This window comes from Callospermophilus lateralis, unplaced genomic scaffold (assembly GCF_048772815.1).
Source record: "Callospermophilus lateralis isolate mCalLat2 unplaced genomic scaffold, mCalLat2.hap1 Scaffold_52, whole genome shotgun sequence".
NCBI classification, from domain to species: Eukaryota; Metazoa; Chordata; class Mammalia; order Rodentia; family Sciuridae; genus Callospermophilus; species Callospermophilus lateralis.
In genome coordinates, this window is record NW_027514454.1 from 2,828,744 (window position 1) to 2,845,170 (window position 16,427).

At 41.4% G+C, this 16,427-nt stretch overlaps 2 pseudogenes; both read right to left on the minus strand.

Moving 5' to 3' along the window:
- Nucleotides 1-910: 910 nt before the first annotated feature.
- On the minus strand, nucleotides 911-1,019 carry LOC143390305 (small nucleolar RNA U13; annotated as a pseudogene).
- Nucleotides 1,020-11,462: 10,443 nt separating this feature from the next.
- The window catches only part of LOC143390287 (semaphorin-4C-like), a 67,880-nt pseudogene continuing 62,915 nt past the window's right edge, over nucleotides 11,463-16,427 (minus strand).

Genomic DNA, 16,427 nt, shown 5'->3' on the forward strand with positions numbered 1-16,427 from the left:
AAGCCACTCTTTTTTTAATATATACTTTTTAGGTGTACATTGACAGAACACAATGCCTTTATTTTTATGTGGTGCTGAGGATCGAACCCAGATCCCACCCACACTAGGAGAGCAAATCCCAGCCCTCAAAGCTACTTTTTATGTGAAGTTGCCTGTGTGCTTCTCTCTTTCTCTCCTTCCCTCACTGAATCTTGATTTCTATGTTATCTATTTGTCAAAGCCATCAGACTTCCATCTGTTTAATAAAAATAGTGTAAATGAGACATTAGTTTTGTTATAATTAGTTGGTACCTTAATAATTTTAAAGAATTTTTTATCAATTTCTTTTGAATTTATGCTTGTAAGAAAAAATTAACATTGACATTCATACAAATACTATTAACATTCTGAAAATGGGGAATCCACATAATGAAAAATTTGTGTTCACTTTTATGTGCAAAATACAATAATTAAACAATTTAGGGTAGTTTTTCAGGGCTATTCTGTAAATTTTCATCCAGGAGATGAGGCCTGAATATATTTTGAATCAACTGTGTTCAGGGAAGTGAAAATATAATATACTGGAATTATGTGAAGAGGGTAAAGAGATCAAGAAAGTTCAGATCTGTCATTATTTAGAGTTAGACTTCATCCTTTAGTTGGTATAGAATTGTAAAAAAATGAAAAATAAAAAAATTGAAAATTGAACAAGACAGTATGTTAAATTGAAAATTGAACAGGACAGTATGTGATATGTATTGGAAGGTAATTTTGTTCTTTTTAGAGAATTTCTAGGGTGGCTCATGGGCCCCAGGAGGAGAGATCAGAGTAAGGTGGAATTATATCACTTATTAAAAAGAAATAAGAACTCAAGAGAGAAGGAAGGAGTTTAAATTTACCTAATAAAATACCTTCCTTAGCCTTTTTTTGACAACAGATAAGTAATGTGCAGATGTAGAGACAAGATGTAGAGCAAGGCACATCTCCCACACCAGCCACATGAACACCCAATAATCATCACACTTATGAACCAAAAGTATATTTATTCTATTTTTATAAGTTATAATAAAGATTGTTATCATGATGAAATAAATGATTAAAGTTTAATTCTTTTTTATATAGGTCATAAAATCCATGCAATTATATCTTGGTTAGTATAACAGATTGAATCATATCATAATTTTATCATAATCATATCATAACTTCATGATATACAAAGAAATTTGATGTCAGGGAAATAACTAAAAGAATGGTCTGAATACTTCTTTTCTGCTATTTTTTCCATTTTTTCTGAACCTTTCATTCTGTTATAATTCAGTTATCAATTTCTGCCGCAGTCCGGCTGCAGCAGAATAACTGGGGGGTGATGAATAACTTGTATATGTTGATGCAGCAGGAGTGGAAGCCCCCCCCATTATTCTGCTGCAGCCGGACTGCAGCAGATGGTGGCCCATATGAGGAGCCCCGGGACACTCGGGGGTAAGTGATGAAAAAAGCTGCCCATCCATAGATAGGACGGGATCAATCTGCTCGTCCCTAGGCAGATAGGGCAAGAGGAAAAATGGCCATTTCGAGAAAATGGAGAAGATTAATGCAGTATGTTTGTGTCTTGTTTTGTCTTGAAATGTTGTATTGTCATTGTGATGAAAATATGGAAGGGGTGAGAAGTAAATTGATAAGGGAAAAAAGGCACCTCAGTGAAACCAAGAATAGTTAGGGCATGTGTTGATAAAAGCCCAGAAACCCTAGTCAGAAAGAAAAAGAAAGATCAGAAGAAGAAGGATTATCAAGAAAAAAGTTGCAGCAAAAAGCTATTACTGAATACTTTTCGATACCGGAGGGTGCGTGAAACGACAAGGCGGCTGCCACCTGCCCAAGCTGATCATGGCGCAGCAAGAATTTTCCAAGCTGCAGTTGCGGGCTCTTCCCCGCCCCACCCCGCCTGCCCGGGGGAGCAAATCATCACTGTGAGTCCAAATCTAGACCTGACCTGGAGGCACAGTCTCGCAGGCTTTTGCTCCCTCTTCCTGGAAGCAGTTTGATTCTGGAACTCTTCCCCAGGGCCATCTGGGGCTGCCCGGGATGCTACAGATGGCAGAAGATGCTACTGGTGTCCCTGAAGTTTGATCATTTCCAAGACCAGTAACTACAATGGGTATCCCACACCTGGAGGCTGATGAGTAATGAGTACTATTAAGGCTTATTTCAAATGTAAAAAACCTTGAGATAATGTACTAAATTGTTCAGAAGGTTCTTTTCTTAGTGAAATGCTACAGGATTTTCTTTAGTCATCCGGAGTTCCTGCCTTTGTCCCAGTGCGGGTGAAAACAAAGGTGAAAAAATTTACAGTGTTGCTGAGAACTGGAGGAAACTTCGGCTGAGAACTGAAAGAAACTTCGGCTGAGAAATGGATGAGACTTCGGAGTTGTTGCTGTTTCTGCTGCTACAACTTAAGCTAGCTGCCTGCAGAACTTACCTGGACTGTGAGTTAATCTATTGAGACACTGCTTTACCTGGACTGAGATAACAAACTGTAATCTACAACAAATTGTAACTCAATATCTTTGCTAATGGTGTCATTGCTGGTATAATTTTTCCAAGAGTTTCTTGCATGGAGCCATCAATTAGCTTGGTATTGTAGCATTTTGTATCCTCCCTTTCTGTTTCTAGCAGGTTATTTATGGTGTTTCTGTAAAAAACACTATGGTCGTTATTTAAATTAAACAAAAGGAGGAAATGTTAAGGTCTGTAAACAAGTCAGATTGGCACCTGTTATTTTGCCAGAGAAATGTTAAAGTCTGTAAACAAGTCTGGATGGCGCCTGGTCAAATGCCAGAGGGAGTGGTTTGTGAAGTAACAAAAGCGAGCCATTAAGTGTGGAGATTCCTTATTGGTTGACTGCTGTATCTATTTTATGCTAATTAAATAAGCTGTGTAAAATGTATAAATATCGCTCAGATCCTACAATAAATGGCTTCCACTCCTGCTGCATCAACATACACAAGTTATTTGTCACCCCCCGGTTATTCTGCTGTAGCCGGACTGCGGCAAATTTCATTTATCAATGGACATGTATGAAGTTCTAACATATATTTCAAACTAAATGTACTTGAGAAGTTCACTTGAAGTATGCACTTTAGTTTAAAACAGGAAGTTATATAAACTTATCTATGTCCTTCTCGATTCTGACCATCCATATTGCTATTCTCCTTTCAGTACTCAGAATCAAACTAAATATCTCTGCTCAGTCTTTGTCAGTGCCAGATTTAGTATTTGTGCCATTTAGTATTTATGCCCTATCAAGTTTCTTAACCTTTTTGAGGCCATAGATTCCTTCTATGAATTTTGTTTAAAAATATTTACATCATAAAGTTTTGAGACTTAGATAAAATAAAAAATTATTTAGAATATATAGTGCCTCAAAGAGATGCTAACACTATATGTCAATAATATCTTGGTGTATCTTTAATATTACTTGTTTGCATTTTAAATCCTATCAGAAATATGTTTTAAAATTTATTTTTATAAAATAGAAAAATATCTAGCACTGACAAAGATTGAGCATAGACAAATTTTAATAAATTTGAAATTTTTAATAAAAATTTCTGTGTTATCATCATAGGTTTTTTTCTCTATATGTTTTACCTTATCAAATTAAACAGCTAAAATTGATATTTCTAAATATGAAATTAAAACCAACTGTGGCTCTACAGTGATATTTAAAGAATATTATAATTAATGATGTTCTTATTAAGATAGTATGTCCAGATATCTATGCTAATTTTCGATTTTGAAAGCCAAGGTAAAGAGCACATGCATTAAATTTGACATTAGGATAGGATAATTTTTCCTCAGTTTGCCCTTGTTTTAAATAAACTATTCCCCTCCCACTGTGGCAAAAGATGTGTAGAATTTATTCATACTTTACTCTTCAAAAAGTTCTTAAGAGTAAAGGAAATGTCATTTAATTTTTTATGACATATCAGTTGAGGAAAAACTATGTGAATTCTCCTTTAACATCTAGATGAATTTTCCCTCTCTTTGCATCCCCTTAATATGTGGAAGAGCTAATTAAGTTGTGGAGCATTACAGAGTATTGTATGGATTGCTGCAATTAAGTGCACATCGCCAAGCAACATAGAGCCATTATGAAAAACCATTGTGAACAGATGATACATTAAGCAGCACAGCTCTGCTGTGTATCTAGTCCTTGATACTGAGAAATACTGCACTTGAGATGGAATATGCAAATAGAAAATCCACACAAGGTCAGAGTGAGAAGGCCAAAATGCCACCCTTTGTTGGTTTCAAAATGAGAAATCCATTTCTGCTGCATAATCAAGTTAAAATAGAAAAAGAAATCCGTCAAAGAAAATTCAGATATTTCTCCTCCTTTTTGCTTTTTTGTAAAATAATTCCTTGACATTTGCCACTAGAGATAAATAGAAGAATTATTTTCACTGCGTATTATTCCTCTGGGGTGATTTTATACTTTTCTTAATTTCCTAACATTTTCCCTCTTGTATTTACTCTAATGAGAGAAAATGGTGATGAACCATTACTCAAGAAGTCATCCATGATCATTGCTTTATTTATGCTTTTCCACTCTCTGAGTTACCTTGAGAAAGAGTCTTTTCATTCTTTTCTTTCTCCAGCTTAAGTACAACAATAATAATAAACAAATAAATGTATATACTTTATTTTCCTAATAGGATAAAATGATTAATAAATGGTGAAATGATTTTTGTTTAGGTAAATAAATTTTTAGTTGTTTCTCTTTTGTGTTCATCTCAGGTGCACAGGGGTCATCTCATGAATTTCTGCATTTTGTCTCATGCTATTCTCCAAACTCACCTTTTTCTTATCCTTCATCCCTAATGCCCACTTCTCTGTTTATGCAGATTTCTAATGAGTTTTATGTATGTACTTGGATAAATATAAATATGTCTCACTAAATAAGTCTTCTGTGCTTAATTCATATAGCTATAATTCAATTTTATACATTTGAAATTGTACAAATCCAGTATAACTATCTTAACATTGTCTCCAACTTCTCCTGATTATCTCTAATTCTGGCATTTCTGTGAACAATGCCAAAATAAAGCAATCATGTCTGTGTTTTTTCCAAACTTTTTCAAGAATTGCTCTAAACTTAAATCTATGAGTAAAATAACTGGAACAAAAGATATATTACATTTAACTTCATTTATAGTCAGAATAATTCAATGATCTAAATGTTCATTTAAGTATTAATTTTGCATACATAAATTTAGAGTATTCATATATTTAAAGATTTTCTGAGCAAGATGTAGATACTATTTATTTTATGTCCTGAGATATATGGATCTCTCTTTTTTAATTTTAAGAGAAAAATTAGATTTATAGAAAAATTGAGGGAAGTTACAGAGACTTTTTATATACTCCTTGCCCCACATGAGCAGAGCTGCCTCAAGTTAACATTCTGTGCCACTAATAATATATTAATATTTGTTATGAGTGTGTGTGTGTGTTATAGTCCTTGAAATTATACTGATATAATCAATATCCAAAATAGATAGTTTTTCTATCTAAATAGATAGTTTTTCAATATCCAAAATAGATTTTCTTTTTAACCTGGCAGATTTTTATTTTTAATATTTAAATGTTTGAATTATTAAATAGTTAGCCATATGCTTTTATTTCCTTTTAGCTCTCTAATGTGATGGATTAGACTGTAAGGCTTCTTGATATTGAACCATGTTTGCATTGTTGGGATAATGCCCAATTGATTATGTATTTTTTTTCTTTAAAAAATAACCTTTTCCTATTCTGGTGAAGGAGACATAACACAAAATTTCCTCTTGTGATTACTATGAAGCATACACTTCTGTGGCACCCAACTAACACCACCATGCCATGTATTGTTTTGAAGTACATCATTAAATTTTCTTGTCAGGATTTTGTATCTAAAACCAGAAGTGAGGAAAAATGAGACCATAATTTCATTGACTTGAATTCTTACTCACTGATTTGGGAACCCAGGTTTCCCAGCCTTCTAAATAAGCTGTCAACTTTCACTCTGTTTGCTAGAAATCCTTGCATGGGAGCGAAAGCAACAGTTTCTTCCAGGCGTATGAAGAATCACCTATAAAACCTCCCTGCTGGTGTCTCTGTGACATTTTTGGGTGCATTTGAGTGTAAATATTTTATGGTTACTTTTTGTCTGTGCTAGGCAAGCACTCTACTGCTGAGCACACCATTCTTTTAAATATGACCCAATGGCACTTTTCAGTCCCCTGCCTGGCCCCTCTGCCAGGCCCTACCTCTGATTTACCTCTTCTTCAGCTCCTGGTTGTGTTCTTCTAACTGATACTGGAGCCGCTTTCTCTGCTGCTCCTGGGGCAAGTGGCTAAAATCCTCTGAAGCCACAGTCTGCAAAGGAAAGAGAGGGTTGAGTCTGGGATTCTGAAGCTGAAGTTTCCAGGCGCTGCACACTCCTGAAGATTCAAGTCCACCTTCCTCCCCTTCCAAATATCTTGGGAGCAAGGTCATAGACAGAGTGAAGAAGGAGTGGAACCCAGCTGGCTGCAGGAAGCAAGCCTACAGTCCACCACCTTTCTGATGGGAGGGCCAATGCCATCCCTCTTCCTACAGTCCTCACTTACCCCCATGGCCTTCTGGAAGGATCTGGAAGGATGATAGCCACAGATTGACTGACTTACTGATCTCACTCAATAAGACCAAGGGGTCATAGACATAGCTGGTAAGGGAACCCATTAGGCAAGGCCAAGGACATGACTCCCTCTAGGGAAAAGAGGGTTGCGGGGGCGTGACTACCAGCTGGGTCCAGGAGGGGACAGGCAAGGAGGAGGCAAGGGCAGAAAATGAAGATTGACAGAAGGATGAACATAAGTATGGATGCAGAGAAGCAAAAGCAAAAAAGAAATAAAAATAGTAATAATATCCCAAATCAAGATGCATAATCACACAGAAAATACATGTAAGGGCAACACAAAATCTGATAGGTAACAAGGAGGACATTAGACTCAGAGAAAGAGGTCACACCTCTCTCTACCCCATCTCCTACATCCCTTGACTATTAGGTCTAGGGGCAGGAACAGGGATGCTATAGTCCACTGGGCTTTCTGGACTCAGTTTAGAAGGAGGTACAGGAGGCATTTGCATGAAGAAAGTCTTCAGACACAGGCCAAAGTGGCATGCCACTCATAGAGGGCTGTGGAAGGCAGGAAAGGTCAGGGGATTACAGCTTAGGAGGAGAGGGCTAAAGACCAGAATGGCTGGTGTCAGTGGGAGGTGTCTAAGGCATACTAGGGAGTCAGGAGCTGTCCAAGATATAAACCGGTGGTGTTAGGGTTTACGTCTGATGCTGAAAACACACAAACAAACAAAAAATACCAAAACTATAGAGCATAAGGATCCATCAGATGAATAGAGATCTGGGGTTAGGGGCACTCCTAAAAGACAGGAACACAAACTGTCAGTCCAGCACGAATTCCACCAGCAGATCTTCTCTCAGCATCCCGAGCATCAGCAGACAGATGCCACAGGACAACATCCTGCCCTCCTCAGTCTCAGGGGACTCCCAGGCCAATGTGCTGCTGACTTGCCTTCCTTCCCTCCAGCCCAGGAATGTAACAAAGAGGAAAAGTATGGCCCAGGACTCAGCATTCTTGTGGCTGGGCTCAACTCATTAGGGCCTCAGTTGTCCCCACTCAGTGTCTTCTCACATAACATTCTGGGCCCCCACCTTGCTCTTCTTGCCAAAAGGCCAGCGCTTGGCACAACTATGGCCAGGGCCCTGGAACTTAGGCTCTCTATCTGAGCAGGTGTCCAGGCCATTTTCTGAGTGTGCACAGATCACAGGCTGGCTGAAGTCCTCAAATTCCACATCACCAGGGTGGGCATAACCTGACTTATGCACCTCTATGAGAATCTGGGTGTCCTGGGGGAAGGAACAGTGGGTGGGCAGTCAGGGGCAAGGCCCTACCTAGTTTGGGAGATTCCCACAGTGCCCATTCATTGGCCTACTCAGGCACCCACATTCTTGGTATCCACAGTTTAAGCTGCCACCTTCATGTCCTCAAAGCACTTGGTAATGATGAGTAACACCTGCAGTTCCATCTCTGACAGCAGCCAGTACCCTGATTTACTGATCTCACTGAAGGTAGCTCTATACTCTTCCTTGACCTGAAGTTTCTGTGGGGACAGGGAAAAGGCATGAAACACATGAGTGGAGGCAGATCAGGTATAAAGCATTCTGCAAATATGATGGTGCCCTAACTGTCAGCACTAGCTCCTGCCCAGTGTGGTGGGGAAGACACACTCCAGTAGGCAGAGCTGCAACATAGGGCTGGGGGTTGAAAATGAGTTATATAAGAACTGTAAATTGCTTCAGGTCAATTTGGTATCACTTGTGTTTTGACACAAAGTTATGGAGTATATCTTGTTTCCAATGTTTTTTTAGTATAAGTGATTGCGGATCTGTATGTACTTTTTTGGTAAATTATTTTATTGAAATTATTATTTGAAATAATAATTTTTTCATTGAAATAAAAATTTACAAAGAATAGGTAACTATCCCCAAGGAGTTTATTGATTAAAAATATTAACTAGTTGGCTATTTTATCTGCACATAATTAGTGGAAGTTTTAGTTGTTTCATACTGATTGGACTGAAGTAAATTTGAATATATATTTAAGATAAATATGAACTCTGATAAATTTTAAGTTATTCACTTCATAAATTATGTTTTTGGAAAAAACCTCATGGTACTTTTAGTTGAGGAAAGTAAATGTCTTATCTGGAGCTTGGCCCCAAACAAAGAAAGGCACCTTGAGTTATTCATTCTCAGCAAGTAACATTTCTTTCCATACCTTTATTCATCCACTATATAGCTATTGTAAATCAGTGAAACTATTTTGCAGTAAATTCAGAAGATATGAATATCTTCTTCTAACCAGTTCTCTATCTCAATTTCTTTAGGAATAACGAGCAGCACCTATGTTCCCAATGGAACCTGGAGGAAATTAACAATAATGTTGAGGAAATAGGTCCTCCATATGATTAGATTGGTTTTATATCCATCAGTCAATCATTCAATAAATGTTTTGAACACTAACCAGCATTGTGTTTCATAGATACATGGTGATGTATCTGTGGAAAACAAACAGACAAACATTGTTTTTTTTTTTTAATTCTTGTCTCTCTTTATAAAATTTGCATTGTTGTTAGGATAAATAAACCAAGTTATTGATTGCTTAGCATAGTTATATTCTTCAGCTATTATTTTCACTATACTTAGTATTCCAAAATAATGATAGTTAATCTCATTAAATAATGGCTAATTAACAAGATTTTAAATTGGTACATTTCTGGGAAGCCCCTTGGAATATAAAACAATAAACAAACAGAGGTCCAATATTCCCATTTGACAAGACACAATTATTTGCCTTAATTAAATTAAGATTTTCAGAATAATTGTGGGGGTAAATTTGTTAAACTGGTGCTTCAAGGAATTTCAGGTTTCTTGTAGTTCTTGTAAAATCAATTCTTTTATATTATTCAGGGAATGGAAGCAAGTGCAAGTTTAGAATTTTATTTTTGTCAGGGTAACCAATTTTTGAAAAGCTAAGCTTGGTTTCTTTTTTCTGACTTATAAAATAAGAGTCAAGAATTATCTTCCCAAATGAGTATAAAATACTAAATATCAATATTTACCTCCAACTCGTAGATTTGGGCAAATAATAATTTGAAAAGTTAAAGAAACTTGTTTAATGTAATGAACTCAGGGGTGTGCTTCTACTGAACTACTCCTCAGCCCTTTTTGTTTTGTGAGACAGGGCCTCACTAAATTGTCCAAGTTGTCTTGGAGCATGCAATCTTCCCACTGAGACTCTGGAGTCACTGAGATTACAGGCCAGCATGATACTATATGGAGCTTACATGGAGTTTATGGAAAGGTAAGAATAATGCATATGTGTGTATCTTATACATAAATATATGCTTAGTCTGAAATATATCTGTGTGCATAAACTGTGTGTGTGTATGTATATATTATGGTGGTGCTAGGTGCTCTGAAGTCAGTGAAGGGCTATAATGCAGTGGGCAGGGATGGCCTCCCTGATAAGGTAACAAATGAACAAAACATAAAAGTGAGAAAAGGGACCATTTGAATAGATGTACAAAGACAATAAAAGAAGCAGAAACTCCCTCAAAAAATAAGACACACTGACTTATCAACTTGGAGTTATAGGACTGAAATCTACATTAAACCCAGGGAGAAAAAAATCCCAAGTTAAGAATATTATATACAAGATTGACCAAATTATGGGCATGCACAGATGTGGCATAATGAATCCTATGATAATGTATATTTACAATATACCAATTTTTAAAAGTTATAATCTAAGTTGAGTGTGGTGGTGAATGCCTGTAATCCCAATGACTCAGAGTGAGGCAAGAAGATCTGCAGATCAAAGCCTGCTTCAGCAGCTTAATAAGGCCCTAACCAACCTAGTGAGAACCTGACTCCATATAAAAAATAAAAATTCTGGAAATGTAGCTCAGGGTTAGAGTGTCCCTGGGTTCAATCCCCAGTACCAAAATCCAAAAATAAAATAACAATAATTAAAATATAAATAAAAAGGAGAACATCTAAAAGAAACCCAAAAGAACATTATGCATCAAAGATCAATAATCAGATTAAAAGAAGATTTAACAACTGCTGCAGACACAAGCAGATAAAAGAGATTTCCAAAGGACTAAACAACAACAACAACAACAACCTATCATTCTAGATATTTATGACTAGTTAAACTATAACTAGAGTAGGGGCAGGAAAGGACAGCTTTCTCCCTGAAAAAAAAAACTATTAAGCTGTTATTAAACAATTAAACCACATATTTTGGTGCACACCAATAATCCAAGCAGCTCTGGAGGCTGATAGCAGAGGATTGCAAGTTCAAGGACAATCTCAGCAACTTAGTGAGGATTTAAGGAATTCAGGGAGATGCTGTCTGTAAGTAAAATATAAAAAAAGATCTTGGGATGTGGCAACCCTGGATTCAGTCCCCAGTACAAAAAATAATACATCTGAATAAAGCAAAATGACCCCAGAGAAAAGGTATCATTTGAAGGAGGAATAATTCACACAATAGAATTGAAAAAGATCTTTATCATTGTGGAATTAGAAAATACATAAACAAAGAAACAAAATGGAGTCAGGTGACAACAGTGTTCTGAGGACAGCAAGATGAGAGGTGTGTCAGAGCAACCTGGAGGGGAAGGGCCCTGCTTTGGACAGGGCAAGTTTTCTTTCTCAACATCAGCACAACTGAACTTCTGAGCCAGAACAGTCCTTAGGGTGAGAGCTGACCTGGGCATGAAAGGATGTAGACAACACCTGCCATTTTAACAACCAAAAGTGTCTCTAAACAAAATCACAGGCCCTTAGGCCCGATCCTGAGGGCCCTAGAAAGAGGTGTTCAAGAAGGCAGGGGCTGGCCTGGGATGCCAGGAGGTGCAGATAGGGACCCACCTCCAATCTGGCCCCAGAATGTCCAGGCACAATCTAGAGGGGACCTCCAATTACTAGTATCCAACAGGATCTCAAAATTACTCTTCTGTTTCTGAGCTGGAAAGGGGACTGATGTGTTCTTTGAGCAACTCCAGCGGGTACAACAGGGTCCTCTCTGCTGCCTTGATATCTTTTTCCAGATTTTCCTGAAGCCGCTGGCAAAGCGACCAAACCAGAAGTACCAGTAACACCAGGGCAAGCACAGCCAGCCACATAAGCCATGGGTATTCCATGGGGGCCTGAACCTCCAGGTCACTGAGGGGCCCACTATCACAGCCACAAGATACCCCTCAACAGCCAGCCATGTCCCCTACTCCTCTGAAAAGCAGTTGTAGGCCCCAGAATGGTGATATTGGGCAGTCATCACCACCAGGGCTTGGAGATGGGCATCATAGTGGATGTAGCCTGGCTCATCTGCAGGTAGGTCCTGGCCCTCAAAGATCCAGCGGGCATAGGCCAACTTGGAGGAGAGGAACAGGGAAGTACCAAGTCTGTGCCCACTACCATTGTGATGTTTTTCAGCATTCACCTGACTGTAGCAACAGAGAGAGAAGGTAGCAGAGTCAGTGCAAGAGACCAAGGGCCAGGGAGGTGTGATGTGGAAAATCCACCTAAGGACCACAGCCCATCTGGAGTGGAGGGGAACACAAAAAAAGCTCACCTTTCTTAGTACCATGAAGATCACAAAAGCCTATGGTATCTGAGATCCCCATGTTCTGAACAAGTAGAGATCTGGCAGAGGAAAGGGGTATCAGAAGCATGGTTCTAACCACCGTATCCACACACCTTCCTGGTCCCAGCCCTTGCAGAACCCAGCTCACCCAGAGTAGCTGGCCACAGACAAACAGTGACTAGTGTTGATGCACCAGGCAGAGTAGGAGTCCCGCGCAAGGACACAGTCTGCACAGATGTGGTACTTCACAGAGTCTGCCAGGGGCAGCTGGACCAACTGAGAGCAGGAGCCAGCAAAGAGAAGCTTCTATGGGAGAAGAGGAGTGAGAGGGTTGGTAGGGCCACATGCATCCCAGGGCTGCTCAGACTCCAAGGAGCACAAGCATGAGAGGTGCCCACATGAAGAAGAGGCAGAAGACAGCACTGCAAAGGAAGGTGTAAGTCTCAAGAAAACAGGGAGGCTATACACACAGAAGGCGTGAAACATTTTCCTCCAGTGCTCTTGGCTCTCACAATGGCACCAGCACAGCATAAGGTGTTCTCTGTTTGAATGGTAACTGCCAATCTGAGTGTTTACACAACCCCATATTCTTTCTGCCATTACTCCATGTGCTGGGGAACAATTTTAAGTGATAATAGCTGCAAAAGGCAAACAAATCATCATCCAGAGGATGCTGCAAATGTGTATGAGGGTTAAGGAAAAAGACAACACTTCAGGGGACATGGTGGGGAATCAGCGGGTCAGGCCCCGAGCACCACTGGGGTCTAGGCAGAAACCAATGCTGGGAGGGCACCATAAACATGCCAAAGCTGGGGAAGTCTGGCGAGTATGGAGAGGATCAGAGAGGAGGCTGTAAGCAGAGTCCTGGACCCACATAGAGGTGTCTAAAAAAAACATGAGATTTCTCCAGGACTAATTCTGGGAATGCAGCCCTGCAGGGACCAGGGTATACATAATGCTCCTGTAGAGTGCCAATCCTGTCAGCACACACCATGACTTCCCAGGCTTGCCCTGAGCTGACTTAGGTGTGCTGAACTGGCCAACCATGCCAACCTGATTTGGGGATAGTGGAGTGGGTGCAATGGCAGTGCATGGAGTCTAATTAGCTACCTTGCTTGGTGACAGCACAAGGCTTTCCACAGTTTCCTTATCAAACACTCACAGTTCCTCAATCAGGTGGACCCCAGGCTTCAGGATCACAGCCTTGAGCAGCCAGCCATCTCCTGGAAAAGTCTGGAGAAGGGAGTGTCAATGACAGGGAATGAGGCTCTTGGGTGTCTCCCAGCTCCTGACACACCCAAGAGCTTACCTACCTGTGCCAATGAACAGCAGTGTATAGGTGGCTTTGTCAAATCTTGTAAATTGGTCAGCCACCAGGTGGGTGAAGTTGGTGATTTCATGAGCAGGGGCTGGCCCGATGAAGGCTCTACCTGCTCGTCCATCAGTGGGTGCTTCTTGATGAAGATGAGGGTTCTGTCAGCCAGCTCCAGAGAACTGGTGTGACCATGGTGATGGTGCCATTTGTTGATGCACTTGTGAGGGTAGGGGTATGGACCGGGGAGCTATCAGCTGGTGGGAGGCCACTGGAACTGACAGGGAACACTTCCTGCCCAAAGGACTCACTGAACCAGGCTGGGGGCTGGGTACTGGGTCAGTGTATTGACCCCACTTCTGCACTTCCTCAAACAACCCAGGGTTGGTTTCTGCCTAGTCCCCAGTGGTGCTCTGGGCCTGACCTGCTGATTCACCACCATGTCCCCCTCCTTGTAGGGACCTTGGAACACCCACTGGATCTCTTCCGACTGGTACTCACAGACTGAGGAAAGGTCCACATTACCCCTGTTGCAATGAGAGAGGGATCTCAAGGGTCAGGTCCGATGCCCACCTTAACATCTCACCCCAGCTCCAGAGATTGCAGGAATGTAGGGATCAGCAGAAAATGCTCATGGGCAGAATAATATACCAGCAGGCAGATCTAAGGTGCCACCAGGCAGGGCCTTGCCTTCTTTCCCCAGGGGCCTTTAAAATGGGCAAGTACTCAGTGTTCCAGACACTGACCACTTGGATGTCCCTATAGGACAACATGGTTCAGGCCCTCCCACCCACATACTGCCCTTGACCTGAACACCTGCTCATCCCCACCCCAGCATTCCTGGCCAACTCACCATCACATATGAAATACACCAAAGAAGGTGGTCTTGTTCCAGGAGGCACCATGTAGGGTGTGCACAGCCTGCAGCTGGTTGAAATAGAGCTGCTGGTTGGGCACTGAGCACCCCAGTCATGACTTCAGGAATGTGCTCCACTTCTTCTGCAGTGTGCATGCACCAGCTATGTCACTCTGGCAGATATCAAGGGGATGCAGTGGGTCAGCCGCTGCCCAGCCCACAGGGTTCCCAGGGCTCATGCTGGGGGCTCAATACCTTGCAGACACGGGCAACTTGGGCTAGCAGCTGCTTGGTACAGCAGTCGTATTCCACCACCCTCTCACTGAAGAAGTACACCTTGTCGTCATCCCCTGTGATGCTCCCCACACACTCAGGGACATAGGCAGAGGCAATGAAGTGGGGCCCTGCTGCAAGGCAAGGAGGTTCAGTCATGAGGTGACAAGGACCTCCCAGGTTTCCCACCCTGGGCTTCCCCAGTCCTTCTCCTTGCTCACTGTTGAGCCATAAGGCCTCGTACTCTGCCTTCATGGGGTGATAGGGCCCCATGTTCTGGAGGATGACAGGCTGGGTGCCCAGGAAGTTATTGAGGGTGGCTGAGTACAACTCACCATCTGTGGGAAATGGAAGGATAGTCAGGCCATAAACAAGGTGTAGACACCCCAGAGTGTGTCAAGTTCCAAGGAACTCACCCAAAACAGGCACAGCCACTCACCTACAAGAAGGCCAATGTGGCCCATAGCTGGGTCATAGGGACAATTCCCTTTCCCATCATCAAAATCTTCATGCTCCAAAGTGAAGGTGAGCATGTTCTAGAGGCAGAGGGAGCCAGTCAGGAGGATGAGCATGAAGGCAGGACCCCATACTGGAGGCCAGGGTGTCAGGCAGCCAGGGTGGGGCAGCATTTACAGTGTAGGTGCACTTGGGCTGAAAGGTGTAGGTACCACAGACATACAGATGGGAGGTGTTGTAAGGCTGCAGGAAGCAGATGCAGTTGAAACACTCCATCTTGGGGATAAAGGGATCAGTCAGTGAGACCCCTAGGTGAGGGCCACTAGTGCCGAGGCTAAAGAGAGGTCTGCCCTCAAATGACAGTACTCCAGGGAACAGTGCCCTGTGAGGCCCAGGAGGCCAGCAGTGCCTGAGCATCCACATGGTTGCTCTTCCCTTTCTCAGTACACTCGATCTTCTTCTCAGTTGGTGCCTCCCAGAAGATCTAGTGGACAAGGAATATGGTAATGTCATAAGTAGCTGCAGAGAAGGATGATACCCTGTGGGAAATCTTGATCCTCATCCTCCGGAAGCTTCTTTCAGTAGAGGACAGAAGCACCTAGCCACCAGCAAGGAGTCATGGCACTTGTCTTCCAAGTCACTCAGGAGGCTGAGGCAGAAGTATTACAAATTGAAGGCCAGCCCTTGCAACGTAGTAAGAACTTGTATGTAAATAAAGTTTGAAAAGGGACTGGGAATGCAGCTCATAGAGTGTCCCTGTGTTTAAGCTCAAGTACATGGGTATGTTTGGGGGGAGTCCCATAGTACTTCATCATGGCATAATCCAGTAAGTGCCATAGAAGGGAAGAGAGAGCTTGCTGATCCTCATGGGGGTTGGGAAGGCCTGGGGGCACACTATTTGATGAGATACCATGTGGTTTAATTGGGTCAAATGGTGGTTGCATTCCAAGCTTTCTGAGGAATCTCCATATTGCTTTCCAGAGTGGCTGTATCCATCCAAATTGATTTATTCTAAGCAAGTGTCTTCCCATGTCTTTTAAGTTTAGAGGCAAGGAGTTCTTTTTCCAAGGATGTCATGCCACTTTTTAAATTATTGTTGAAACTCCAAATATGTGTAGCTTTTCTTCCACCCTTCCCACACATAAGTAAATGAATATCACAGTATCTCACTGGATCTCCAGTGCCCATACGTGTTTACAGCTGATGGCAGGGTTGAAGTTTTGTGGCAGAGATCAGACAGCACAGGCTCAGAATGTTCCTCTCCTCCTTATTTCCCATCCTTTTATCATTGGAGATGGAGCCC